Source organism: Halichoerus grypus, chromosome 3 (genome assembly GCF_964656455.1).
Source record: "Halichoerus grypus chromosome 3, mHalGry1.hap1.1, whole genome shotgun sequence".
NCBI lineage: Eukaryota > Metazoa > Chordata > Mammalia > Carnivora > Phocidae > Halichoerus > Halichoerus grypus.
This window is the reverse complement of record NC_135714.1, coordinates 202,987,857-202,999,964: the sequence shown is the minus strand read 5'-3', so window position 1 is coordinate 202,999,964 and position 12,108 is coordinate 202,987,857. Positions and strand designations below refer to the sequence as shown.

The following is a 12,108-nucleotide window of genomic DNA, read 5'->3' as shown; positions in this document are numbered from 1 at the left end:
ATAACACTGAGACAGTATGTGTGACCTATCAGACAATATTTTTTTTTTTAATTATATGACAACACACTTAGCTCCCAATCCTGTCAGGAAGCAGAAACTCTCATATATTATTAATGAGAGGTCCAATTGTTTCAATCCATCCAGAAGGAAACTTTCTAATACCTAAAGAAACCCAAACAACCAAATAAAGATCTACATATGCACTTAATTTTTGACTCAGAAGTCCCACTTCGAAGACTCTACCTAGAAGATACCACCAACACTCCAAAAATACAAATGCACAAGATTTGTCATGGCAGCATTGTTTGTAATTCCAACTTTCTGGAAATAATCTGAATTCCCATATATGGAGAGTGTTTGAAAAACTAATAATCTATGGCATGTCTACACAGTGCAATGTTATTCAACTTTTTTTTTAAAGATCTTTATAAATGAATATGAAGTGATTTTACTAGAGTATCCTGTTAAGTAAAACAAGCAAAGCACAAAAGAGTGTTTATAGCATGTCAGCTTTTATGTGAAAAGGGAGATATAATAAATATAATAAATACATAAGCATATTCTTATTCATGCCAAAGAAATACAGGGAGATATGGAATTGTTGAATCACTATTTTGTATACCTAAAGCTAATTTAACACTGTATTAGCTAACTGGAATTAAAATAAAAACTTAAAAAAAAAGAAATACAGGGAGAATAAATCAGAAAGCATAGCATCTGGTTGCCTATATGAAGTAGGTGGGAAGGGGGTGGAAAGAAGGGAGGAGTGGAGTGGCAAGGATGAGGAGGGAAACATAGTTCTATGAGTGTAAGTTTTTGTATAGCTCTGACTCTTAAAACCAAAGGAACATTCCATATATCCTTCCCATACCCAAAATTAAACAATTAAAAACAACCAGCATGTGAGGTGAGCCAAAACATCCCACATAAATGCTAACAAAGCAACCTAACTCTCTTACAAATGGAAAATGTTACTACGCTGGCATGGGTGGAGATCATCGGGAAACCAATCTCTTGACCGGATACTGTAAAGCTAAGACAAAAGCAGTTGCACCTCAATGCTGTGATTTAGTTAATAACTATTTCTCACAGGGGTACAGGTCAACCTTTCTGAAACTTTGCAGTGTGTATTCAGATTCAACAAATATATAGATACAGTGTAGCTAATGATGACTGGGTTTGTTACTGTTGAGAGGGAATCAACAGATGAGACAAGGAGGGGATCCTGGGGTGACCCTTGTGAGACTGAACAGGAATCTTTAGCAAGTGTGTCCTCAGGGGACATGTATATATACAAAGACACATGCCTATCCCAGACAGATGAATCAGAATCACAGATGTATGCCTATGAATGGCTTCACATACACGTTATTTCCTATTTCTCTCTGCTGAGGAGCCCAGAAGCAGTGACTTACTGTGATTTCTCTTATCTTAAAAATTAAAAAGTTGTCTTATACTACATCCCTAAATTTGCCCACTCTCTTTTACATAGGTCTCTTTAATAAAGCCGTCTGTACTTGACCATCTGCACTCCCTCTCCTTCCACTCTCAATGAAACACGCCCACCTGGCTTTCACGGAAACCACTGAAACAGGAAAAATGCTCCTGTTGAGGTTATGAACAACTGTGTTTTAAAGTCTATGGTCACTCTTATGTGCATGCTATTGTTTATTGACCAATCAACATCATCTGACACACTCCAGAGCTGTGGTTGCATATACAATGTGTTTTCAATGTCTGCACTTGAATATTTAATTCCATGCACGTGGATCAGAAGAATAAACATTGTTAAAATGTCTGTCCTACCCAGAGCAATCTATACCTTCAATGCCATCCTGATCAAAATTCCAATGACATTTTTCAAAGTGCTGGAACAAACAATCCTAAAATTTGTATGGAATCAGAAAAGACCACGAATTGCCAAGGAAATGTTGAAAAAGAGAAACAAAGCTGGGGGCATCATGTTGCCCGATTTCAAGCTATATTACAAAGCTGTGATCACCAAGACAGCATGATACTGGCACAAAAACAGACATACAGACCAATGGAACAGAATAGAGAGCCCAGATATGGACCCTCAACTCTATGGTCAAATAATCTTTGACAAAGCAGAAAAAAATATGCAATGGATAAAAGACAGTCTCTTCAATAAATGGTGCTGGGAAAATTGGACAGCCACATGCAGAATGAAACTCGACCATTCTCTAACACCACACACAAAGATAAACTCAAAATGGGTGAAAGACCTCAATGTGAGACAGGAATCCATCAAGATCCTACAGGAGAACATAGGCAGTAACCTCTTTGACATCGGCCACAGCAACTTCTTTCAATTTACATCTCCAATAGCTAGGGAAACAAAAGCAAAAATGAACTTTTGGGACTTCATCGAGATAAAAAGCTTCTGCACAGCAAAGGAAACAGTCAACAAAACAAAGAGGCAACCCACAGAATGGGAGAAGATATTTGCAAATGACACTGCAGAAAAAGGGCTGGTATCCAAGATCTATAAAGAACTTCTCAAACTCAACACCCAAAAAACAAATAATCAAGTCAAAAAATGGGCAGAAGACATGAACAGACACTTCTCTGAAGATGACATGCAAATGGCTAACAGACACATGAAAAAATGTTCATCATCGTTAGCCATCAGGGAAATCCAAATCAAAACCACACTGAGATACCACCCTACACCAGTTAGAATGGCAAAAATTGACAGGGCAAGAAACAACAAGCGTTGGAGAGGTTGTGGAGAAAGGGGAACCCTCTTACACTGTTGGTGGGAATGCAAGTTGCTACAGCCACTTTGGAAAACAGTGTGGATGTTCCTCAAAAAATTAAAAATAGAGCTACCCTATGACCCAGCAATTGCACTCCTGGGTATTTACCCCAAAGACACAGATGTAGTGAAAAGAAGGGCCATATGCACCCCAATGTTCACAGCAGCAATGTCCACAATAGCCAAACTGTGGAAAGAGCCGAGATGCCCTTCAACAGATGAATGGATAAAAAAGATGTGGTTCATATATACAATGGAATATTACTCAGCCATCAGAAAGGATGAATACCCAACTTTTACATCAGCATGGATGGGACTGGAGGAGATTATGCTAAGTGAAATAAGTCCAGCAGAGAAAGTCAATTATCATATGGTTTCACTTATCTGTGGAACATAAGGAATAGCATGGAGGACATTAGGAGAAGGAAGGGAAAAATGAAGGGGGTGGAAATCAGAGGGAGAGACGAACCATGAGAGACTATGGACTCCGGCAAACAAACTGAGGGTTTTAGAGGGGAGGGGGGTTGGGGATGGGTTAGCCCGGTGATGGGTATTAAGGAGGGCATATACTTCATGGAGCACTGGGTGTTATACGAAAACAATGAATCGTGGATCACCACATCAAAAACTAATGATGTATTGTATGGTGACTAACATAATAAAATAAAATTTAAAAAATAATAATAATGTATTGATCCCAAACAACAGATTTAAAACCCAACTGCCTGCCCTTCCACTCAAAACCTGCTCTTCCTACAGTCTTCGGCACATAAGGCAGCTCCATTCCTCCAGATGCTCATCCCAAAGTAGACCCATTCTTGCCCTGTTTCTCATATCCCATCAGCAAGTGTGCTGAGACCAAAGAATTCTCCTCTCCACCATCACAAAACCCTCATCTAGACTGTCTTCATTCATCTGCAAGACCAGAAAACTCTGGTCTACTCTCATCCTCCCATTGTCAACTCAGGAGGCACAGTGAACTTTTTTAAATTAAATGTTATATTGAATATAACACATTAGCTTGGTGGACTCTGCCAGGTGAACGCCCTTGTGTTACCATAACCCCAATGAAGAGAAGAGATACGTGTTACAAGCTTCCCAGAGACAGGCCTTGGGTCCAGCATCTCTTCCACAAAAGTAATGACAAGGCTAACTTGTTTCTATTGTTAAGTGTTTCCAGGTTTGAAACAGGAAATGAATGGAACCCTAAGTGTATGATCTCTTATAAGTGGCTTCCTGGGAGCAAAACTGTCCTATCCATGTTGTTCTATTGTAGTTAAAGTTCACTCTTTCTCATTGGTGAATATGTCCCCTTGTACCAACATTCCAAAGTGCATCCTACTTATTTCCAGTTTGGGGCTCTTCTATTCTGTTATGAGCACATGTAGGACTATCTTCCACTGAACAAATATGTGTGTTGTTTTTGCATACTTTCTAGAAGTGAGATACTGGCCCGGAAAGCGTACACCATTTCAGCTGTGGTAGAAACCTCATACTTTTTCCAGAGTGCCAATTTATATCTCACCAGTGGCTGCTTCTTAGGCTCATGAACACTTGGTATTTTCAGTATTTACATTTAAGCCACTTTGGCTGGTTTTAATTTGTCTTATTCTAATGATTAAAGAAGTCAGCCTTTTTTTTTTTTTTTTAATTTATTGGCCACATGGAAATCTTCTTTTGCCTACCCTTCTATTAGGTGATCTGTTGTTTATAAGGGTTTGTAGAAGTTCTTTATTCTGTTTCTGTGACTTTTGTCAGATATGACTATTACTAATATCATGTCCTACTCTCTGGATTGATTTTTCACTCTCTTTAATAGTCTTTCTATGTTAAAAAGTATCAGTTTACTATAATTTATTGGTATTTTCCCTTACGGTTAGTCCTCTTTCCCATCTCATGTAAGTAACTGGTGTCAAATCACATTTCATAAAACTTATTGAAGTAATTGGAATAGATTTTTATGTGTAATCTCATGTGTCAAGATTTTTAAAAATGAATATCCAATTGGCCTAGTATTATTCACTGTAAAATGATCCTTCTGCACTCTACTGCAGAGGCATGATCATCATAAATCAAATGACAGAACATTTCCTGAGTCCGTATCTGAGCTTTTCATTCTGTCTCATCCATCCATCTACCTCCGTGCCAATCCTGCAGTCTTCAAGATTCTACCTGTATAATAAGTCTTGATATTTGAGATCTAAAATCCTTCAACTTGGTTCTTCTTGTTCAGGATCATCTTGGTTAGTCTTTACCCATTGAATTCTAATACGAATTTCAGAATCAGTAGGTCCATGTCAACAAATACATAAATACATACATACAAACATACATACAAACAAACTAGTCCCTGGGATTTTCGCTGGAATTGCGTTGCGTGTTCGGACGAGTGTGTGGAGCACTGAGTCGGTACCTACTAAGTCTTCCAATCCAAGAAGCACTGTGTATCCTTCCATTTATTTAGGTTTCCTTTAATTCAGTTGTGTCTTATAGTTTTCTGAGTATAGAATTTGTACACCTTTGTCAGATGTATTCATATTTATTTGATGCTTTATGATACCTTGTAAATAGTATCATTTTAACATTTCATTTTCTAATTATTTGCTATTAGTGTATAGAAATAAGATTAATTTTTATTTGGCCTTATACTGGCATTTATGTTAAAGTTGTGCTTTTCATTCATATAGATTGCATACTTTTGGGGACTTTTTAAAAATCATATTCTTATTCCTTATGTTCAAATCTGTATGCCCTCCACTTCCATCCCATGCTTTATTTCTCTGTGACCTCCTGTACAATTCTGAATAGAAGTGATGAGAGCAGGCATCCCACTTCATTCTGGATCACAGAAGAAACATTTTCATAATTTACCATGGAGTATGATGTATGATACAGTGTTTTTCTTATTGTTGTTGGATGGTCCTTATAGACTGAGCTAGTTCTCTTTTTTCTTTATACTTTATGTTTTATAATTGATAGCTTTGAGTTCTATTGTATGCTTTTTCTGCATCCACTGAAGTGATCTTAATGATTTGTGCTCCTTTATGTACTTAATGAGGAAAATTACATCAATAGATTAATAAGTATTAAAAAAAAAAAAAAGCAAAACTAAAAGGAAATGCTTCGGGAATAAACTCACCTGATTTTGATTTGATATTGTCTTTATAGATCACTAAGTTAAATTTGCTAGTTTTTTTTTTTCTTTTGCTGTTTTCATAAGGGCAATGAGCTTGTAACTTACCAGTTTTTCTTTCTTGCTATATCCTTGTCATATTGTGGTTTTCAGAGTTATGTTGCTGTTCTATAAAAGGTGTTAGAAACGTCCCCCTTCTTTCCCTTTAATTTCTGTAAGAGACAATGAGAAAGGCTACTGTCATCCCTTTTGTAAACATCTGGGGAAGTCATGTGATTCTGGAGGTTCCTTCCTAGGGAAGTCTTCAGTTATAGTTTCAGTGTCCTGAATATAGAGTTTTTCAGATTTTTCTGTCCATTCTTGTGTCAGTAATTGTACTTTTTCCATAAATTTGTCCACTGTATCTTAAAGTTTTAAATTATTTGGCGTGGTATGTCTTACCCTTTTTTAATGTCTGCAAAAATTACAGTTTCCATCTTGTAATCCACTTTTAATTGTATGTATTCATTTATGCTTTATCTTTTTATCAGCCTTGCTAGGGTCTATCAATTTGTTCTAAGGTTTTCAAAGAATCAACTTTTTATCTCACTGATATTTTGTGGTTGTTTTGTTTTGTTTTGTTTGCTGTATGCTATTTTATGATTTTATTCTGCTCTTTTCTTTATTCTTTCTTTTTACTTTTTCTGAGTTCAATTTGCTATTCTTTTTGAAAATTCTTAAAACGGGTACATAGTAACTTTCAACTTTTCTTTTGTTGTAATCTTTGCTCTAGAGGTATAGATTTTGTTCTGGGTATAGTTCTTGGTATCGCCACAAAGATTTCATAGATCTTCATTATTATTCTTTTCACATATTTTAATACTCATTGTGGTTCTTTTTCTGTAAAATTATGTTTGATATATTTTGGAGTTATATTATTATGTACATAAAGACTTAGTTCTTATATCTTCCAGGTAAGTGAGCAACTTAATCATTTTGAAATGTCACCCCATTTTTTCAAGTAATTCTCCTTTCCATAATGTACTCTATCTGATAATAGGATGGAATATTTCTTGTAGTGTTTGCATTTGATTTCCTTTTACATCCTTTCATTTTCCAATTTTTATTCTCAATATATTTAAAGTGTGTCTCTTATAATCAGCATTAGGCAGTATTATATCAATGTATTCCATATTCTATTTCCACCACTGGGTACAGTAGTGTTTACATACTATTTTAATTCTTTTTCTGTCTCAACTAATTTTTGTTCATCTCTCTTTCTTACTAATCAAGTATCTTTATTATGTTACAATTAACTTGTAGCTATAAGTGATTTTGTGATTTTAAGTTGTATCACTAGGGATAACATATGCAGCTTTGATTTATTATTTTTAACTTTTACTTATTATTTTTTATTTTTTTAGAGAGAGAGAGAGAGCATGAGCGGGGGGGGGGGGGGGGCGGGGCAAAGGGAGAGAGAGAATCTTAAGCAGGCTTCACACCCAGCACAGAGCTCAACATGGGGCTTGATCTGATGACGCTGATATCATGACCTGAGCCAAAATCAAGAGTCGGACATTCAACCAACTGAGCCACCCAGGTTCCCCATGATTTATTAAATAAAATCTAACATATATCAGTGCTTTTACTTCATCCTCCCAACATGGACACTATAATCTAATTTTTGTGTTTAGCACCTTCCGTGGTGTAGTTCTCATAAAACACCAAAACAGAGAGGGGTGGGTATAGATCAAAAGCAACAATTCCATGACTCTGGAAATCAACCAAAGGAAGACACAAATTAGGAAGCATTTATTTTTAGAAAACTAAATGAGAGTTTAGGATAATAATGGGGAAGGCAAAGACATCTTGTCTCGACCCAATTATTTTCAATGCCCAGTTCCATCAATGACATGTGTAAATCTACCAACCATAAGATTTGTTACATAATGTGATAAATTACATTTGGGTTGGGAAGGCAAACCCATGGCTTGCCAAGTGAAAAGTCATGAACTCAGGCAGGAATCAATGTGAAAACTTCCAGGACGTTATGGTGTCTGTGCTGGAGCCAGTGAAAGACCAGGCAGAAACATGGTGGGGAGATCCTGGCTATGAGAGAAGGACAGAGAAATGCTCTGCAAACATCTCTGGCTGACTGACTAGGACACGTGTGCATGCCCACAGGAGACTCAGTACAGCCTGGGATAGGGAAAACCAAGGGAGACGAGACCTTGAATGTGTTCCCAACCAAACACAGACCAGTTGGAAAATGTACAAACTTGAGGTGTTTAAATACAACCTTGGCCAATTACTTGGCTGAGCTCTACAGACTCTTGGATAACCCTTGTGTGTGTTTAAAAAGAAATATAAGAATGTAAGTGTAAATATCTTCTGCACAGCCATGGAGGCAATCAACAAAAAGAAAAGCAACCCATGGAATGGGAGAAAATATTTGCAAACCACATATTTGATAATAGGTTAATATCCAAAATATATAACGAATTCATACAACTCAACACCAAAAAAATGCAAATAACTTGATTTAAAAAGGGGCAAAGGACCTAACTAGACACTTTTCAAAAGAAGAAATGTAAAGGCTAACAAGTATAAGAACAGGTATTCAGCATCACTAATCATCAGGAAAATGTCAAAACCACAAAGAGATCTCACCTCACACCTGTTACAGTGGCCATAATCAAAAAGACAAAAGGTAACAAGTGTTGGCAAGGATGTAGAGAGAACAAAGCCTTGAACACTGCGGTTCGGAACGACACGTAGTACAGCTATTATGGAAAACAATATGGATGTTTCTCAAAAAATTTAAAATAGAGCAACTACCATACGATCCAGCTATCCCACTCCTGGGTATATATTCAAAGGAATTGAAATCAGGATCTCAAAGGGACAGCTGCATCCCCATGTTCAATGAAGCATTATTCACAATAGCCAAGATATGGAAACAGCCTAAATGTCCTTCGATGAGTGAATGGATAAAGAAAATATGAGAATGCATACATATGTCCACATACATACACAATGGAATGCTATTCTGCCTTACAGAAAGAAGGAATTTCTGCCATATGTGACCACATGGATAGAGCTGGAGGACATTATGCTGAGTGAAATAAGCCAGAGAGAGAGAAATACTTCATGATCTCACCTATATGTAGAATCTGAAATAGTGAGATTCACAAAGGCAGAGGAGGATGGTGGTGCCAGAAGCTAGGGGGAGGGGAATATTGGTCAAAGGGTACAATTTTTCAGTTATGCAGGATGAATACATTTTGAAGATAATAGAAATACTCTATTGTATGCTTGAAATTTGCTAAGAGGATAAACTAAGTCTTCTCACCACACATACAAACACACACACACAATGATAACTACGTAAAAGTGATGGACACAGTAATTAGTTTGATAGTGGTGGTCATTTCACAATGTACATGTGTATTAAAACACCAACTTGTACACATTAAATATATACAACATTTATATGGTGATGATATGTCAATAAATCTGTTTAAAAAACCGCTGTAATCCTTAGAGCAACCACTAAAACTAATAACAAAACAATATAGCTAAAAGAAGCAAGAGAGGAAATAAAAGTAGCATACAATAAAGTATCTGCCTAACACATAAGGAAGAACAGAAGAACAAAAAGCATAAGACATAATATGTACAGGATAACTGCAAAATTGAGGAATGATTCCAGCCAGATTGATAGTTACATTAAGTATGAATAAGCTAAACATTTCAATCCAAATGCAGAGGCTGTGTGACTGGATTAAAAATCAAGACCTATGACATGCTGCTTACAAGAGACAACATTTTTATCCAAAGACGCAGGTTGAAAGTGAAGGAACAGAAGATAAATGCCTTGTGAGCAGTAAACATGGGGGAATTACGTCTTTGCTTGTCCATTTTTATTTTATTTGAATTTATGTAGCTTCTTGAGTGATTTTCTGTACTGTGTGGACTTCTGCAAGTTACTCTGTCATTCCAAAAGCAGATGCTCTTCAGAAACGTGTATCTAAAAATACAAATCAAATCGTATCACTCAGTTGTGCCCAAAACTTGCCCACGGCTTCCTATCTCACACTATGTAAAAGACAATACTTGACAACAGTCTGAGCTGCACACAACAGTGAGGTCTACGAAGCTCTCATGTTACCCTTCTGATCACATGTCCTACTAAAACCTGACCAGCTCTTTCCAAGCATCTGCAGTGTCTTCCTCACCATTCTGCAAACTCCTGCTTTACGTATTTTGCATTGGCGGTATATGCTGCCTCAAATGTTCTCCACCCACAGCCATGTCCACATTGCATGCTCCCTGTCCTCCTTCATGTGGTCACTTAAACACAATCTCCTCAGTGACGCCTTCCGTGACCACTTTATTTCCAATTACATCTGTGTGCCGTTCTACTCTCTTCTTCACTCTTCTGTATTTTCACCAGAGCAGTTCTTGTGTAACTTAGCAGATATTTTGCCATTTTGTACCTTATCTAACCCTCTACCTGAATGAAATGTCCAGAATATAAAAACGAATTATACACATATACTCTTTCTCTCTTTCTCTCTCTCTCTCTCTCTCTGTATATATATATATATATATATATATATATATATATATGTATATGTATACACACATACACACATTAGTAGTGTTAGGTTCACAGAAACTTGAGTGGAAAGCACAGAGGGTTCCCATATACATCTTGCCTACACGTGTACCACCTCCCCCACTACCAATATCCCCCACCAGATGGTCTATTTGTTACAACTGATGATCTTACATTGACACGTCATTATCACCCCAAGTCCATAGTTTACATGAGAGGTCACCCTTGGCATTGTACATTCTGTGGGTTTGCATGAATGTGCAATGACAAGTATCCATCATCATAGTATCACACAGAGTAGTCTCACTGTCCTAAAAATTATCTGTTTATCCCTCCCCTATACCCTCAAGCCCTGGCAAACTGATCTTTTTACTGTCTCCATAGTTGTGCCTTTTCCAGGAGGTCATATGGATAGAATCCTACAGCATTTAGCCTTTTCACATTGGCTTATTTCACTTAGCAATGTCCATTCTAAACTCTTCCAACTCTTCTCACGGCTTGAGAGCTCATTTCTATTTAGCCCTGGATACTATTCCATTGTTTAGATGGACCACTTTCATTATATGCTTAAACATCCATTATTTATTAGTACTTGTTAGTCATTTAAAACTTTCTAAAATATTTTTTCATGGTGTCAGGAAGTATCAGGATGCTTCCAAATACTTGGATGGTCTCACTCTCAGAGTTAAAATATACAAACAAAGCTAGATGTCTAAGGCACCTGTAATACCTTATGTGGAATCAACTATTTGCTAAATACTTTTGTTTCCCAAGACACTGCCTATTCCAAGGCACTGCATTAAACAGCCTATGGGCCACTGCACTGGAGACAATTTGGTCACTAAGAAGGCACTGAATCCATTGGTTGGTTGTCTTCTGTGGGTGGCAGGATACTGGAATATTCTGTTAGGCAGACCAGAGTAGTAACTCTCAGAGAAGCTGAATTTACTTCATCAGCTGTACTCGTATTTACCTTTCTAAACTGTTACTCTGAGGTGTCTCTCTCTGCTCTGGGTAATTCTTATAAATGAAATTAACTTCTCTCTATTAATTAAACTCATTTTATGAAAATCTAGCTAGATAGTTATCACATAGGCATTTAAACTGGAAATCAACACATATGCATGAAAATGTAATTTATAGTATCTTCTAAATTTATATTTCCTTTTCCTTTTTCTCTTCCTCTTCTGAAGGCAGCAAATATATTTTAAACTGAATTTGACACAGAAACTCTTTCACATCTGGGATTCTTTTGAAAATCTGTTGATATCTGAATTATTGACAAATTAAATGCTCTTTTCCCTTCACAGTCTCGTTTATGGCAAATTTACCAGGATGATTCTATTCCAAATAGGCTAAATGAAAGAAATTTATAGATAATGAAGTATCAGCTGACATCTAAATCATCTTGTTTGCCAGGTGACTCTAAAGCTCAATAAGACAGATGAATCCATTCTGTTGTTGCTTTTAAGAAAGAATAGACATCTGAAAACTTGTTCTTATTTTTTAAAAAGATGTACTTGCAACATAAAATGTTTCCTACTAGAATGGCAAAAGACTGTGGATTTAGCAAAGTAATAGATTTAGATTTAACAA

General features: G+C 36.7%; 1 long non-coding RNA gene across 2 annotated transcripts in view; it reads right to left on the bottom strand.

Annotated features, from left to right (window-relative positions):
- LOC118532788 (uncharacterized) overlaps window positions 1-12,108 on the bottom strand; it is a 957,805-nt gene that overhangs the window by 445,043 nt on the left and 500,654 nt on the right. For both annotated transcript variants that reach the window (XR_013446216.1, XR_013446217.1), the window contains exon 4: window positions 6,021-6,124. This is a non-coding gene — a long non-coding RNA (uncharacterized LOC118532788). The remainder of the gene's footprint in view (window positions 1-6,020; window positions 6,125-12,108) is intronic.